The following is a 2,331-nucleotide window of genomic DNA, read 5'->3' as shown; positions in this document are numbered from 1 at the left end:
ATGGAGTAAGTCACCAAAATTGTGAATTTTCTTTCTTCCTGGGCTTTCGTTCGAAGTTTGGAAGAAGATGAAGCAGGGTGTGGAGACACTGTTTATGTTGATGCTGTTGGGTGATGACATCATGGAAACGTGTCGGAAAGATTTACTGAACTGCTTTCCCACCACGTGGAATTAAAAGGCTTTGAAGGACCCAACTCATCAGACCTCAGGCGGCTCGCGTCTTACTGATGTGACAAGACTTGTAAACACTCTCGTCTTGAATGTAAAACACTGCTGATGCATTGGACGGAGGAAATGCTCATGTTGAACTTAAGCTGGGCCCATAGACACAGTGACTGACCACTGGAATCTGTTCTTGTTTCTTATTGCTTGACTACTCTGAGCACAATGAAGTCACTGGTGGTAAAGAAAGGCAGTGCTATCTCATGGGCATGAAATCACCTTTTAGGAGAAATTCTCTGGTTTTGACAAGTAGGAATTTCGCTTTAAGTTTCTGTATCTTTTACCTTGTTAAAGTTAACATCTGCTGAGTGTTTATACGTTCCAGGCACTATCCTTGGCCTCACAATAAATCTGTGGAGTAGTTTCTTCTCATTGCACAATAACAAAAAGGAGACACAGACAGGTTAAGAAGCAAACTTTTAAGTGGGAGACCTTGGACTCTGACCCCGGCAGTCTGATGTCAGTGCCCTTGACCGCTTTTTGTAAACTTGAGGATGGATCCAAATCACGGAGCCTCAGCCCTGTCGATGGGGCTTTGTCTCCACGGAACGTTTACGATGAAACTGAATTACACTCACCAAGTGGATTCGCTTTTCCTAGAATTTCAGATCACACTGGATAACGCACCTGTTGTGTGGTCTCACTCAGGCAGTGTTTGGGTCCACTTCTTTCTTTTCATAAAACAACAGGGACAAACACTGAGAACTGTCACTGGTGATGTATATCTGGAGCCTGTGTCGACACGTGCCTGACCGAAGGACGCTCCACTGCTCCCTTTGTTAAACACCTGTCCTCTGGGATTTCACCGATATTCTCAAACCCACATCTAGCTCTGGCCCTTAGGAGTGTGTTTCTGTAGAAACTGTGTTAACTCGATTTGTACTGCGCTTGTGTTGCTGTTAAAGACCCGTGCATTTGATCGGCTAGCTTCACTATTATTAATTTTCAAAAGTGGTGGGCTTCAGGTTCTAAAGTATACCAGAGGAATTTACCAACTGATCCTGTCACTAAAGACAACTAAAACTACTGACAAAACAATTTTATTTATTTATTTTTATTTATTTATTTTTAACGTTTATTTTTGAGAGAGAGAGAGACAGAGCATGAACGGGGGAGGGTCAGAGAGAGGGAGACACAGAATCTGAAACAGGCTTCAGGCTCTGAGCTGGCAGCACAGAGCCCGACGCAGGGCTCGAACTCACGGACCGCGAGATCATGACCTGAGCCGAAGTCGGCCGCTTAGCCAACTGAGCCACCCAGGCGCCCCTGGACAAAACAATTTTAAACACTTCTCTGTACTCTTTTGCTGCATCTACTGTGAGAATGAAGGCCATTCTCAGCAATCAGACTGTTGACGTTCCAGAAAACATCGACATCACTCTGAAGGGACGTGCCGTTACTGTCAGAGGCCCCAGAGGAACCCTGCAAAGGGGCTTCAATCACATCACTGCAAAACTCAGTCTCTTCGGAAGGAAAATGAAGAGGCTCCGAGCTGACAAATGGTGGGGAAACGGAAAAGAACCGCTACCGTTCACACTATCTGTCGTCACGTACAGAGCATGACGAAGGGCATTACGCTGGGTTTCCATTACAAAACAGGGTCTGGGAATGCTCACTTTCCCATCAACGTCATTGTTCAGGAGAATGGTTCCCTTGTCGAAATCCGAAATTTTGTGGGTGAAAAATATATCCGCAGGGTTCAGATGAGGCCAAGCGTCGCTTATTCAGTATCTCAACCCCAGGAGGATGAGTTAACTCTTGAAGGAAATGACATTGAACTTGTATCAAACTAGCTGCTTTGATTTGGCAAGCCACAACAGTTAAAAAACAAGGATATCAGAAAATTTGGGGAGGGTATCTACATTTCTGAAAAAGGAGCGGCTCAGCAGGCTGATGGATAAGATCTAAGTTGTCCAGCGACATTGAAAGAGCGAGATGCCAAATGATTTTTCAGACTTATTTGTGAAATTTTAAAGATGGAATAAAAGCTGTATGGATTTGGGGATTTTCCTTAAGCCAAAACACACACACACACACACACACACACACACACACACACAAATACCTCTTAAAATTTTTTTTTTTAATATTTAGTCCTTTTGGAGAGAG

General features: G+C 44.1%; 1 pseudogene; it reads left to right on the top strand.

The window, feature by feature from the left end:
* Nucleotides 1-1,519: 1,519 nt before the first annotated feature.
* Nucleotides 1,520-2,123, top strand: LOC115504841 (annotated as a pseudogene).
* Nucleotides 2,124-2,331: the final 208 nt, after the last annotated feature.

Source organism: Lynx canadensis, chromosome F1, assembly GCF_007474595.2.
Source record: "Lynx canadensis isolate LIC74 chromosome F1, mLynCan4.pri.v2, whole genome shotgun sequence".
NCBI lineage: Eukaryota > Metazoa > Chordata > Mammalia > Carnivora > Felidae > Lynx > Lynx canadensis.
The sequence above is the reverse complement of the archived record's forward strand: the minus strand, read 5'-3'. Positions and strand labels throughout refer to the sequence as shown.